At 42.4% G+C, this 15,105-nt stretch overlaps 1 long non-coding RNA gene across 1 annotated transcript; it reads right to left on the bottom strand.

Annotated features, from left to right (window-relative positions):
- Positions 1-4,314: 4,314 nt before the first annotated feature.
- LOC142784462 (uncharacterized) lies at positions 4,315-14,789 on the bottom strand. Its single transcript, XR_012888643.1, has 3 exons — positions 14,632-14,789; positions 9,190-9,493; positions 4,315-4,420 (listed from the first exon to the last, which is right to left on the bottom strand). It is a non-coding gene; the product is annotated as an uncharacterized LOC142784462 (long non-coding RNA).
- Positions 14,790-15,105: the final 316 nt, after the last annotated feature.

Here is a 15,105-nt window from a genome sequence, read left to right as displayed (position 1 = left end):
TATAGGGCAAATACAAACTTCAACTGGCAATATCATACAATAAAAAATAGAAGACTACAATTATACAAGCATGTACAGTGGTATGTACATGCTTTTTAAGAGTATGACATGTTTAAGAGTATGGTATGTACATGTTTTTAAGAGTATGATAGAACTTTGTGTGGTCTTGTTCTGACGCAAGATCATCTGGCAAATCATTCCACAAACGAATAGCTCGTGGAAGAGCTGACTGGTTGAAAGCGTTAGTATTGCCGTACATGCGTGATAAGCTAAAGGTGTTATGTAGTCTGCTCGAAGTTCGATGTGCTAGATTAAGGTGAACAGATGGCATCATGCTGGTGTGGATGCGTTTGTGAAATAGTGATAAAAGTGAGATGTCGCGGCGAATTTTCAGTGGCCCGAGTGCAAGGCTATTTTTAATCTGTGTTACGCTGGACGGGTAGCTGTGATTACGCGCTATGAATCGACTAGCTCTGTTCTGTATACATTCTAACTTATCTATGAGGTATTGTTGATATGGGGACCAAATGGAGGATGCGACCTCCAGTTGAGGACGGATTAGAGCAAGATAAGCCAGTTTGCGCACATCAGAGGGAGCACTGTATAGATTTCGGCACAGAAAACCTAATGATTTTGAAGTGTTGGCACAGATACAAGTGATATGTGTGGACCACGAAAGTGTAGAAGTTAAGTTTATGCCTAGGTATTTGTAATGATCAGTGCGTTCTACTATGCTATTATCAATTTTGTATTGGCTATTAAAGTTATCACGTTTGCGACTAAAGGTTATTAGTTTGCATTTGGAAACCTTAAGTGTCATCTGCCATGTTTTGCACCACTGAATTATATGCTCGAGGTCTTTTTGAAGAGTTAGATGATCGCTATTGTTTCGGATGGGACGATAGATAATGCTGTCATCGGCAAATATACGCATACACGAGGATAAGTTGTCAGGCAGGTCGTTAATGTAGATGAGGAAAAGTAAGGGACCAAGAACACTGCCCTGCGGTACACCAGAGGAAACGTAACAGAGTGATGAAGAGTGATTGTTGGCGATAGTGAACTGTTGGCGGTTAGTTAGGAAGTTTCTGAGCCATGTTAGCGTGAGTGAATCAAGTTTTAGTGATATCTTCAACGATCTTAAACGTTAAATACAGTAACCAGCTTTTCGAAAAAGAAAAATTGCCGCACCTTATTGACAAGCCTAATACATTCCAGCCAACTAGTAGAAATGTTTCAAAGGGGGCACTTGAACCAATTTGACATGGCACATACACAACGAAAACCTATAAAAAATAAGCCATTCTTCAAAGAATTTCTAAAGCTAATTATCCCCATTGTCAGGTGGTGCTTCCTCGAGGCAAAGATAATTCAGCAAAATGTCTTCTCCTTTTTGTACCCATCCATGCAAAACACTTGCTCCCTCCTGCCCCTCATTTCTTTCTGTTTCATGGGCTTTTGATTGATTGCCCCTTTTACCCTGGCGCAGCCCATTACAGGGGATTGGCTTTTAACTCAGCCAGTTGAGCATGCAGACTCCTCGTTTTAATTTCCCCGTTTTTCATTGTGGCCTTCCCTGCTTTGTTTAAGTTAGAGGAGAGGGTATGAGAATATACAAAATGCACTAAGGTAGGCAAGGGATGAATTTTGGCCTTGTTGGTACAGCATATGTGAAATGTTTTGTGGTGATTTGCTGATTGTTAGCACCAGTGTATGTGGGTTCCCTTCATCTTGATAAATCTGCCCTACACAATTCAGATAGGTCGGCAGTTGCAGCCTTGAAGAAGTCTGCATGTTGAGACGATGGCTGTAGTGACAACCCGTGTTCACAAACGTTTCATCTTTTTAAGCTTGTCTTCCTCACAACTTCTGTGTTTATTGGTTTCACAATATGACACTTCTGGTTTTAAAAAAATAATAAAATTGGTACTACCTTGTATAATCCGTGTTGATAATAGCTCATTTTTGTCTGTATTTTGGTAGATATTCAATGCACCCATTGTCTTTGTTTCTTTTGAGCAATAATTTGACTGAGTTAGTGAACTAATGATTGCTCTTCATTTATTTACTGCCATCTTGCGTCTACAGACTAGTCCGTACTGTACTAAGACTGAAAATATGAAAGAAACAAAAAGAATGATGTTTTTACACTGTAGCACCGAAATTAGAATATTTAGTAATTGCGTCTTTTTATTTTATTACCAGCATATCAAGTGCCGGAGGCATGACTGCTGGCTAACCGTTGAAGAGTTCATTCCAGGGCGAAAATGAAAAACTCCCCCCCCCCCCCCCCGCCGACCCTCATCTGCATTTTTTTTTCGGTGGTTCATTTATTCAAATAGCATAACAATTTGAAAAGTGGGCCAAATGTGACGTATCACTATAATTTGTTATGCAGCACTGAGCAGCTGACTCGTCCATCACTCAGTGTCAGTGCAACCGATTTTACCTGGTTGAAACGCTCCCGCTGTAGATCGGGCACAGCAAAAGAGCGACACGTGATCCTAAAACCAGCAACGTGTTTAAATTACACACACAATAAATGTACATCCTAAGTTCACGTATCGCAACAAGAGAAGTACGCAACACGTATGGCGGAAGTACGGTAAACAATAAAAGTCTTACCTTTATTGTCAAGAACTGTATCAGCCTTTAGGATAATTTCATCAGGCTGCTGTACAAACTGAGCAACTTGCGCAGCGACGTTTTCGAATTGTGGTGCATTAACACAGAGTGGTATTAACACCACTGCCACGAAATTAATGGTGCAAAAGCGCGTTCACCTGGAGATTAGTTAGAGGTTGACAGCTTACCCGTCCTTGACACGAGGTGAACTATGAACCTGTGAACATTTGTGTTCATCACTGTCGTCACTGAAGAGTAGATTTATCGCGAGGAAAAGTGCTTGCCGCAAATAAACATGTAGCTTGAACTTCGCGCTGGTTCAACGACAAAACCGGAAGCCGCCATGACACTTTTCTTCACAGGAAACGGACGCAGTGCCGACAAGCCAACGTAAGCCTAAGTTGCAGCAAACAAAGTTCAACGCAGCTACCACTTCAAATACAGCATCGATGACCGGCGATTCGTGCTTAATACGTTTTCGTTTTTAATCTTTCATTTTAAATGTTTGACGAAAACGATCTCTTCACATGCTTGAATACCATTGTCATCATCATCAGTAAGCCCGCAAAAATTGAATGCAGAACATTAAGGCACCCAAAAATGCTATTATTATTATTATTATTATTATTATTAACTTGCAGAGAAATTGCAAGGCTCCTCTGAAAATAGAGCAGAGCCACAGTCGCACGCATTCTCAGCACTGCCCTAGAACACTCGTATGCGAGGCCTTAACAAGGAAAAAATTATGACATAGAGGAAGTGAACAAAACCTTAACTACATTGATTCCTAAAACACAACTGCAGTTAGGTTAAAGCACTAGGGCAAGAAGTAAGCAAACTCTCCCAAATGACAAAAAAAGAGAAAAAAGAAATAACAATCTACAAAAGCTACCCACTCAAGATCTAAATTTTAATTAACTGAGCTAAAGGGGCTGATTAACAAAAAGAAAATTGCCGACATGGGGATTTATAGCACCAAAGATTTAGATGAAGAATTCAAAGAAAGGCCAGAGCATGACAACAGGAAACTAATTACGAATGCACACTCCAACAGGGAGAGTAACATAATCAGCAGTTTCAACATCTATAGTAAGGTGGCAGAAGACTTTTACTACAGCTCACGAATAAGCCACCTAACAGAGAAAGTAACCGAAGTTCAACAAAACACTTAAATTTCATGAGTAAATATAAACAAAGTTAGAAAGAAACATAAAATCAGAAGCCAAACCAGGAACGAATCTCCTTGAATACCCTACCCTGAGAGAATGGAATAGAGCCCTACAAAACATGACCAACGAAAAATCGTGCAGCGGAATTGTTGACCCGATCAAAGATGGAGATCTCGCGTTTAACAAGCTTGTGACACTTTCTGCACAATGCCTCACGTACTGGCAAATCAAATGTACAACCGAACTGTAAAAATGCCAATACCAAACAAATACAGAAAAAAAAGAGATGAAAGATTTGAAGAATCATACACAGATCAACAGACGTCCCACTGTGGATCATAGTCATGCGCTGTCCAACTGAAAAATCTGCAAAACGGAATACATACATTTACTTAGCTTGCAGAGACTACTAAAAGGCATTCGACTCGGTAGAGATACCAGCAGTCTTAGAGTAGCTAGTGCATAATGCATGCATGAATACCCTAGTCAACATCTACAGAGAGTCCACAGCAGACAGACAGACAGACAGACAATGACCTTTATTCAGGTCTTGAGGGGCGACTACAAAAGCCTCTTCATGGGGAGGAGCTGTCGCAGAGCAGAAAAATTTGATTCGTGAAGTGGATCTGGCAAGGAGACAAAAATGAGCAATATTTACAGCTTGCTTAGCAGAAGTATTTGAGCCACCATGTTGATAAGAAACATGAATAAACATTTACAAGGATTATCTCGGTACTTGTGCTTTGCAAATGACATTTTGCTTTTTAGCGGTGGTGCCGTTGAACTACAATGAACTGAGGGTCCAAACCGAGAAAGTGTTCAAGTAGGATTACAAATAAATAAGTAAAAGACAAATAGCTAATGTTAGGAGGCCAAACAAGAGAGCGAGAGTTCGCAACGGCACACTAGAATCCTTGCAATATATATGCATTTAAGTCAGATATTCACAGGACACACTAATCATGAAAAAGAAATTCACCAAACATAATGAATGGGCTAAAGCTTTAATGGCAGACATTCTCAAATCATAAAAGGCAATTTACAACTGTCCCTAAAACAGAAAGTGGTCAACTATTGTATGCTGTGAGTACTAACATATGGTGCAGAAACTTGAATGATAGTAAAAAAAGAAGAAAAGAAAAAAAAAGGTCAGAACAGATTAAGAACTATGCAAAATAGAAACAAAAAATGGTTAGCATAACATAGAGATATTTAAAAAGCAGGGCTCGATAGAGAGCAAACAGGGCTAGATTCTAGCTGACATTAAAAAGAAAGGGGGACCCGGGCAGGTCAAGCAATGTGAGGGACAGACAAGTGACCAGTTAGAGGGATTGTTTGGCTACGAAAAGATGGGAAAAATAGCTAAGAAAGGCAGAAGGCTAAATGGGAGTAGCACGCATAAGATCGACATCATCATCATCATTTATTGAACCCTTAAAGGCCCCTTGCGGGGTATTACATAAGGGGGAGGCAAAAACACAATTCAACAGATGCATGATTGTCAATGGTACAAAGCATAATCGAAAGTGAACTACATGATAAAAAACAATGTCAACAGAAGGAAAAATATGTATATACGTGGAAGAAAACGGCACCAATTATAAATTAACTAACATATCAAGTGATTTGTGATTAGCTGTTTAAATTTTAAGGGGTTTTGTTCGTACACTATGGATTCAGGCAGGTTATTCCAGTCTTCAATGGCAGTAGGTAAAAATGGTTTATTGAAAGCGTTAGTTGAACCATGTAAGCGCTGTAAACATAGGGAGTTAGAGAAACGACGCGATGAACGGGCGGGAGGTAGAAGAACGGTATTGCAATGCGACGGGAAATTATGGTATAGTTTGTGCAGAAGGCAGAGCCGAGTGACCTTGCGGCGAATTTCTAGAGAAGGGAGGTTGAGGGATAGTTTGATACTGGTAATACTTAAGCGAGAACTGTATTGTGAGGTGATGAATCTGGCAGCGCAATTTTGAATTGCTTCTAATGCGTCGATTAGGTAATTTTGGTGAGGGTTCCAAATAGCAGAAGCATATTCAAGTTTAGTACGCGTGAGGGTTCCAAATAGCAGAAGCATATTCAAGTTTAGTACGCGTGAAGGTTTCATAAGCTAATTTTCGGATTTGCGGTGGGCAGGACGTAAGCGATATTTTAATGTAGCCAAGTGATTTTGCTGAAGCGGAGACTAGTTGTTCTATGTGCTCGGACCATGTCAGTTTACTTGTTATTTGACGCCAAGATAACGATAGGAGTCTACCTGGGTGGTTTGGAAGTTCACAGAATACTGGAAGGAAAAGTTAGTGCGCTTGCACGAAACTTGCATGAATTTACATTTTTGTGTATTAAGCTGCATTAGCCACCGCGAACACCAATTATGTATGTTAGACAAGTCATTCTGGAGTGTAATTTGGTCAGTGCAACATGAGATGCGACGGTAAAGCACACAATCGTCTGCAAAAAGGCGGATGGTGGATAAAATTTTGTCTGGAATATCATTAATAAAGATTATAATCAAAAGAGGCCCAAGAACGGAACCTTGCGGTACACCGGAAACTACATCAACACGAGTTGATTCATTATTCGTGACAACAGTATACTGAACACGACTGGTTAGAAAATTTTTAATCCAAGATAGGGCTAAGGGGTCTATACTGAGACAAGAAAGTTTACTTATTAGACGGCGGTGGGGAACACGGTCGGAAGCTTTGGAAAAGTCAAGGTATATTACGTCTGTTTGAAAAGAAGAGTCTAGGTTAAAATGAAGGTCAGTAGAAAATTCGTACAGCTGTGTCTCGCACGACAGTCCACGCCGGAACCCGTGCTGATTAGAAAAAAAGAAGGAATTTTGGTCCAGATGAGTTGCAATGCAGGAGTAGATTACGTGTTCTAGCAGCTTGCAGGCAATGCATGTTAACAAAATAGGACGATAGTTTGAGGGGTCTGAAGGGCTTCCTGATTTGGGCACGGGGGTGACTTTACTTATCTTCCAGTCTTTAGGAATGAAACCAGTGTCAAGGGATTGGTTAACAATAAATTGTAGGATAAGACTGGACATTATTTTTGTGCTTTTCAGAATTTTAGCGGGTATATTGTATGGGCCAGGGGAACTCGAGAATTTAAGGTTGTCGATTAGATTTGCTATTCCTTCGCTTGTAACAAAAATGCGTGGCATCTGCGGGAAGTCTCTGGGCGGCAAGGACGGAACATCAAAGGAGGGTTCATGCGTGAATATAGATGAAAAATGGGAATTCATGATTTCGGCGGAGTCAGTGGCGAAAACGGCCGAACCATCGGGATTTGTAAATGGCAAGTTTTGAGCAGCGCTGTTTTTAGGAATCAAATACTTCCAAAATTTTTGTGAGTTGTCGCGCAGGATGTCGAGGAGATCATGACCAAAGAATTGCCTTTTTGCATTTTTTAGCAGTGAAGTGTACTCGCACAAACATGTGCGATACTTTTCCCATTTAACAGGGGATTTCTATAACTTGGCTTCTCTGGAGAGGCGTTTTTTCTTCTTTGACAGCCTCCTCAAGGAATTAGAGTACCATGGTCTTTCGGCATTCCCGCGAATACAGATTATAGGTACATGTCTGTCAATTAAGGACAGCAATTTGTTTTTAAATAACACCCAGTTTTGTTCGACTGTTCGCGAAGCAACACAATGAAAAAAGGTTTCATAGAAATCTGCCAGTTCATCATTAATTTTGGAAAAATTGGCTTTGTTATAATCGCGGATGTACTTATTGAGAGGTTGTCGGGTAGGAATAGGAATGGAAAGGCCAATTAATAAAATTTTATGGTCACTGATACCATCTACGCATCGAACTGAGTTTACAAGATCGGGAGTTGAGACCAAAAATAAATTGAGTATGTTGGTACCACGAGTGGGCATAGTAACCATTTGGGCAAAATTAAACATAAGGCACATATCTAGAAAGTTTCTTGAAAGGGGTGAGTGAACAGCTAAGTGAACCCAATAAATGTCTGGGAAATTGAAGTCGCCACACAACAAGAAGTTAGAACGGGGAAAGCGAGAAGTTAGGTCTAAGACAACAGAGTAGAGTTCTTGTGTAAAATTATCGTCAGTGTCGGGGGCTCGTTAACATGCAATTAGTACTGTTTTACTGGTTGGAAAAGTTAGATTTACGCACAGGATTTCATGACGGCATTCTGCATCAATTCTGGAGGAAGGCAAACTAGGCTTTACAAGCGCCACAACCCCGCCTCCTCGACGCCCCAGCCTATCTTGCTTGTGAATACAGTATGAAGATTTTGCGGAAAGTAGTTCGTTATCCTGAATGTCTGGGTTAAGCCAAGATTCAGTAAATATCGCGAGATCAGTACTGTTACCTTCCAGTAGAGCTTCAACGTTTTCTATTTTGGGCAGGTAGCTCCGGGCGTTAGTAAGCATTACAGTTGCGTTATGGAAGGCTGAAATGGCTGTGAAGAGCTTGCTTGGAAGGTTAGCATGAGAGAGAGCGGACTTGTGGGCACGTGCAAATTGCTATGTTGTTAGTTCAACAATGGAATCGGTCATTGCGTCGTAGGTGTATCGTTTCTTATCAATTGTCAGTTTGTCAAAGCGGATTTTCAAGGTTGCGTTACTTTGCTGCCCAAAAGAGTATAACTTTTGCCTTGCGAGGCACACGCGTGCTGAATAGTCTTCCCGTATAAAGAAGGCTGTTTCCTTCAGTTTCCGAGAAAACCGGAGGATTCTAGATTTATCTTTGAAGTGCGCAAACTTAACGATAATTGGGCGCATTTTGTCGGCGCAGTAGCGACCGAGCTGGTGCGCACGCTCTAAAGCTGCATCGGTGATAATGATTTCGAGGTTCGTGGCGCAAAAAGAAATTATTTTTGCTTCAGATTTGGCCCAAGTTTTTGTATTTTCGACTTTAATTTCGAAGAACAATAGATTCGATCGGCGTAGGCGGTTTTCAGCGTCATCACATTTGTCAGCGAGTTGTTTTACCTCAGAAGAAAGAGAAGCGATTTCGGAGGGAGGGGGGGGTTCGAGAGGTGGGCTTTTGCACTGGTTTATGTCGAATTTTTTTTCAACATCATTAGACGCGACGAGAGATTGCCGACAAGATTTTGGATGTTAGCATGAGCCAAGCGGATAGATGCAAGTTTGTCCCGAATGGTAGATTGTGTAAGTTCTCAGCAGGATACCTTTTCTGCAAGGCTTTCTAAAGTTTCCGGGGGGTCCCGGGTTCATCTCAACATCACCCGACAGAATTAGAAGTAGACCGATAAGGTGGCACGTTGCACAGTATTCAAAAAGGGATTCATACACAGTTTTGCGGCAGAAGTCAAGCACTTTAATGGGGCACGACACCGCTAACAAAAAAGGATCGTTAGAACGAATACAGAAGGCGCGGGGTACGTAACTAACCTGCATGAAAAACAACAATTTGAAGGCCATGCTTGTAGCGGTAACGTGCCCCAACTGGCTACGGAGGGAGGAGGGCTTTTGTAGTCCGGAAGATAAATCCGCCGCGCTGATTGTGGCTTGTGATTGCCAGACCAGGTAGCGGTGTGAGTCCAGAATCGGCGGGAAGGGCCAGAAAGAAGTTCTTGCGGGTGTCCGCGTTGACAGATTGGAAGACGGGCCTTGTTGGCTGTGGGACAAGGCGAAACGGGCATGCTTCGGTGTTGACGACGTTTAAGGGCAAGGTGGCTGACCATGACAGGAGGATCTGCATGAAGAACGACAATTTGAAGGCCATTCTCGCAGCGGTAACGTGCCCCGATTAAGCTTGCACAGGGTTGGGAAAATTATAGGTAACTGCGAGAAGCCTTTGTAAAGCATTGGACATAAAAAAAAGGCTGATATACAAAAATAGCATGCGCTATTGAGCTGTTGCACATCGCAGGTTGGTTTCAATACCAATAAGTTATTCAACTCGCATCGCAGTGCTACTGCTTACGTGTTGTAGTTGTACTACCTACTGCTTTTCAACATGTTTCTAGCAACGTTGAAACATATCTGGAATATTTAGCAGAACCATGTACAGCCATGTCCCCGACTCTGTATAGTGCATCTGCAGCCAGGCTTAATCCGTGGTACCTTGTGGAAGTTGTGGGCTCCGACGTAGTGTTCCCAGGAGCACGCGTGACCTAATAGACGTGCAGGGCTGCTTTGCACAAGTGTGACCATGTTGAAAGGTGTGCCTGTTTAACCGTAGATGCATGGTTCCTCAGGGCGCTTTCAGCACGTGAATTCTGAGAGATGATGAGTTTCGACTTGATAGCACATGCCTGACTAGGTGCTTGTTATTGTGCCTGGTCAAGTATGATACGGTTGGCATTGCAAAACTTCTTTAGCACCAAGCACTCCAGTTCCAAACTAAAGCACATTGCATGAAGGAGGTAAATAAATAAGCGCGCCTGCCACCACAATTCGGATTTTAAAATTTTACATATTTGCTAACACAACCAAATGAAGGCATGACTTCTCCGAAAGGCCATGCTCTACAAGAAGCGAGTGCTCTTTTTGGGGAAGTCACACCTTCATTTGGTATTGTTACGAAAGTATGTGAAATCATGATTTGTGGCAGCAGGTGGTGTGCTTTCTTTACCTGCTTCGTTCGCTTTGCTTCAGTTTGAACCTGGAGTGGCTGGTACTAAAGAAGTTTCGCGATGCCAAGTGTTCAGCAGCCCACATCACTGAGGCAAACTGGAACCTGAAGATGAGGCATGCCCGCTGTTTCATACTAAAGAAGCCTGCTCGCACGACCCGGGAAGGCCTCACTGGGCTGGGAAATGTTCACATTGCAGAAAGTGTACACTATATACTCAACAAAGGCCCGAAATTCAGCCGAAAACCTCTGTTGCTGGCTCACTAATTACTGGCATTGCACCGACGAGTTGCGGCAAAAGTCGATGTCGCAGTTTGGGACGATTGCTTACAAGACAATGTCTAAGCTCTAGCAAGAACAAGGGAAAAACCCTCTTCGTCAGTAGGATACGTTGGTGGGTGTTGTCATTCTTCAAGTGCAACAATTTGTGCCCATTTCGAGTGGATAAAAGTAGTGGCTTCGTTGTAATGAATGTAGATTTGTGTAACTTTCAAGGAAAGATAAGCAGTCTACATGAACTTCGTCAAGTTAAAAGTCATCGAAACAAGAGTTTTGAAAAGCAAGGCAGTGGCTCTGAGTAAGGACTTGGAACTTGCACAACTAGCAGAGTCTATTGCATACTGCAGCCAGCAAAAAGAACACCCTTTCTGTGTTTGCTACGGCCAAGACGCATAAGCCGGGTGTTTCATTAGGGACAATTGTGAGTGATTGAGGTATCTGGCAGAACATGATTAGTCAGTTTTTAATGAAGCGGCTAGACTCAGTTGTTATGAGAGACCCGTTTTAAACTGAGAATTTCTCATGCATCATCCACTTTCTTCAAAGAATCCTTCGATGGGTACTTGTTCTTGGTAGATGTTGAGGACTCATTTTATTCTGTCCCGCACGGTGAATTGTTTTTCTACATAAGAAGTTGCACAGACGAGAGTGGTATGGTTGCCTTCAGAAATGCCACGGGCATGGCAGTATAAGCTTTTATGGCCCTTTTCAAGTTTTATGTTAAAGGTAGCTCGTATGTTGCTCCTGTGTTATGCAATTTCTTATGCTTGATCGTAACTGCTTTCATTATGTTCCACCAACATTTTAATTTGTGGGAGGTTTTGAAGTTTTTACGTATAATGATAATTTTTTTATTATTTTAAAGAAACTAACCACAGTCACATATTAGCCCATTGTTAACAATGTTCTAGCAGGCTTTCGCAGACAGAAAAAGGATCGGTGTTTACACATGAGTTTAAGGCTTGTGTCTTTTTGCAGTTTTTGGCTTAGCGCATTACCTTGCAGAGTCGTCACGGCTGTTGGCTTTTTTGTCTAGGTGTGCTGAAAAATTGCTTCCATATGAGTTGACGCATTCCAAAACTGTGAAAAGGGCCATAGCTGAACAATGCTCAGAGTATGCATGTGCAGGGCCGTGCTCCCAAGTTATGCAGAAGACTTTTCAAAATCGATTGGACAGGTTGTCTGTGGTTGGTTTCCTTCGCATGCTCCTTAACGTTGTAGCTGAGTTACTCCCCCAGACTATCAAGAGAGAACACCACGGTACTGGGGTAGAGCAAGAGCACAAAACAGCGAGACGTGAGGTTGTAATGTGTATGCACCGAGCTGCACACGACCTAAAAATGGTTGCAAACAGAGATGGTATGCCGATTTTGTTTTCTAGGCCACGAAAATCATCTCAGCTTTCTCATGTATACTATATGATGGAAGCAACAAAGGCACGCCAATCCCGCACAAAATGTGTCAACGTGGTCATTTATGAATTCGCACTATCCTACAGCAAAAGATGAACGTTGGCCGGGCAAGAATATGCATGAATGAGCATGCACAGAAACGCGAGCTTTCGTTAAAAGATAAAGATGGGGCACATTTGCTGCCACATTGCGATTCTCATAAGTGTGAGCCGTACCTGGATAAGATTTGGATTGGCAGAAGCAGAGACACAACTACTCGAGAATGCATGGATGCATTCTGTATAAAATCACGAGGTTCGTTAGGTATCAGTGATACTTTGTCTTTTTGGTAAATAGAGAACAAGTTCACAGATTGTGATTAGTTAGTATGCTCTCAATGTGAGCCTAGCTTACTCCACACATGTGTGCCTATAATTTTTGATGCAGGATATGATGAATTAACTGTCAAAACTTTGAGCTCCTCTAGACCCCTTTTGTCATTATTTGGTCATTAAAAACAGCCATATATTTGTGGCTTCTACAAGAACATGGATTGATTAGAATAGCAAAGAGTACTTCTAGCCTGACCTTTGTGTCTTGAAAATCCGAGGGGCAAATTTCACATAGAGGGACACCATGTCCCACCTGATGCAGACCAGGGAGACATGAGGCTATGACAAGTTACCAATATGCAATGACAAGGAGAATGAATGCAGTGATTGTGCGAGCATTCCAAGCTAGAAAAAGACTAAGAGTGACCAGTGCCTTCTGTCGCATAAGCCATGAAATAATAAAAGCAACGACCATCACCTCTGCCACCATCTGGAACGTAAAAGCACTACCAAAGGCTGCATTCATTGTTCTGCACAGGCTTACGGCATGCAGCTCCATAAAAGTAAAGCGAGGGCACATAAATGCTTCAATGTGGTAGTGTCAGAGCGCATACTCAAATCTGTTGCAGGAAAATTATGAAAAAAATCACTGCTTTTTTACATAGTCACTTTAAAAAAACTTTAAATCGGTTTGAATACAACATTACATTCTACAGATTTTTGCTGGTGAATGGAAATTCTTTACTAAATTAGAAATTTCGTAAGATGGTTTTGCTAGATGGAGTTTTATTAGTATCTATTAGTAAAAGTTACACATTGGGGAGCCATCAAAATTTTGTAAACGGGGGGTGGGTGCTGGAGACGACGTTTTGACAAGTGGACTTGTCTTTTACAAGGCTCAACAAAATTTTGAGAAATTTCGTTCAATACAAGAACCATATTAATTTATCATTGTGCCTATCCTAAGAAATGAAGTTATTTATAATATAAAGGAGCCGAGAAATGTAACTTGATGCTATTTAATATTGCGCACACGCACCAACGAAGACCAAAAGCTTGTATCAGGCACCGACTACTAAGCGGGGACAAATGTGCTAATCTGATAGTGATGTAAACATCACATCCCCTTGATCAAAAAACAACAAGCAGAAAAACTAGTAATAAGACCCAAAATGACATTGTACTTCCTAAAGAATGAAATGTCCTTCAATTTTACATGTGATACTTGATTTAGCAAGACCGAATACATACATGTGCTTGAACATATTGTAACACAGGGCAGGACTACACAGACACTAGAGAAGGGACAAATCGCTCTTGTGCCTGCATAGTGGTGCGCTGTGTTAAAATATGTTAAAGTACTGTCACCAACTGGCCCAGCTTCCAGTCTTTCTATGTACATGTGCTTATTTACGGACGTCCCATTATTACATACCTAGCTACCCAGTATGATGCACCTTTTCTGCATAATTTTGATAGAATAGCTTTGTATATGTAGTAAACTGTTTTTCTTGCAAGCTCGTCTACTGACGCAACCAGCAGCCAAGAAGCTAGAGACCACTAGAGCGCACAGAAAGGGTTTGACCATTCGCAAGTGCGATCATACCGGTGTCACACGGGCACTTTTGATTGCAATCAGCAAGGGCGTCTGCGCCAAATCGATCCGGCGCAGCAGCGACAGACCTGTCGATCTCGATCAGAAGTATTCGAGTGACACCAGTAGTAGTCACCGCTAACTGCCCAAACTAATCGGATCAAATACGGTGCAGCCGTCATCTAACTGCGATATACAAGGGTACGACATAGCAAACAAGAACCCGTGTGACAGTGGTGCTGTCAGTACAGTGTGTCAGATCTTAAATCTCATTCGGAAATATGTCTGCACAAACATGATCACGCCTACGCGGGTGTAATTCAACGCTACGGCTCGCATAAACCAGCCAACACTAACGTATTATTAAATGAGCAGGAAACTAAATTTGTCAAACACACCAACACACAGCGCACGCAAGACAGCCAGCACTTGAGCATATCACATCGACGCGGGATGTTGGTCATTCAACGCTACCGCTTGCACGAAACACCCACGGCGCTCGATCTCCCCCCTTTGAAGGATGGGTCGGCCGAGAATCACTGCCACATCACCATATTCGCAAGGAATAATACCGTAATCCATACACACCGCCGCACAACACCAAAATCAACCTTGACCAAACTTGACCAAGCACCTAGGGTAAAGTCACAGAAGACCTACCAGTTACTATAAAGTGAGCTAGAATAGGGTAATGGGCTCACTCGCCGCCCGGCGCCATGCATGGCGGTGACGCCGCCAATGTCACACCAACGCCTCCTCTAGAAGATGCCTGCCGCTTGAGAAGAAAAACGGCTGCCACACCCTTTTCCTCCTTTACTTTAGAATGTTCTCGGTCGCTAGCGTCACCTGCGGCGGACGGTGCAACAATGCAGCACTTTGCATAGCCTCCGAAACAGTGATGCACAATTGCAGGTCTCGAACAACTTTCGACTGACGCGCCCCTAGGGGCCGCAGGTTAAAAACGCTCAGCTGGTACCATAGAGTTTTTCAAAGTTAACTAGAGGGCACTTTGGCGCTGCGATCGTTCAGCGACCATGGGAATGATGGGTAGTAGTACAGTGTCTAGAAATATACTGGCTAGTGTGCTGAGCGCGGGCTAGGAGATGGCCCCGCAGCTGATGACTGCCGGCAGCG

The sequence above is a fragment of the Rhipicephalus microplus genome, unplaced genomic scaffold (genome assembly GCF_043290135.1).
Source record: "Rhipicephalus microplus isolate Deutch F79 unplaced genomic scaffold, USDA_Rmic scaffold_14, whole genome shotgun sequence".
NCBI lineage: Eukaryota > Metazoa > Arthropoda > Arachnida > Ixodida > Ixodidae > Rhipicephalus > Rhipicephalus microplus.
This window is presented reverse-complemented; position numbering and strand designations above follow the sequence as displayed.